This window comes from Physeter macrocephalus, chromosome 21, assembly GCF_002837175.3.
Source record: "Physeter macrocephalus isolate SW-GA chromosome 21, ASM283717v5, whole genome shotgun sequence".
In the NCBI taxonomy this organism is placed as follows: domain Eukaryota; kingdom Metazoa; phylum Chordata; class Mammalia; order Artiodactyla; family Physeteridae; genus Physeter; species Physeter macrocephalus.
The window spans coordinates 28728230-28728613 of NC_041234.1; positions in this window are offsets into that span (position 1 = coordinate 28728230).

Here is a 384-nt window from a genome sequence, read left to right on the forward strand (position 1 = left end):
GGATGTTGGTAGCCTTATTATGATTTTAGGCAGCCTCTCTTCTAATAGATGGGGCTGTAGTCCTGTCTTGCTATTTGTTGGGCATAGGGTGTCCAGCACTGTTCGTTGCTGGTCCTTGAGTGAAGCTGGTTCTTGGTGTTGAGATAGAAATCTCTGGGAGATTTTCGCCGTTTGATATTGCGTGGAGCTGGGAGGTCTATTGTGGACCAGTGTCCTGAGGTTGGTTCTCCCACCTCAGAGACACAGCCTTGACCCCTGGCTGGAGCGCCAAGAGCCTTTAATCCACACAGCTCAAAATAAAAGGGAGAAAAAATAGAAAGGAAACAAAGGAAGGAAGGAAGGAAGGAGGGAGGGTGGGAAGGAAGGAAGGAAGAAAGGAAGGGA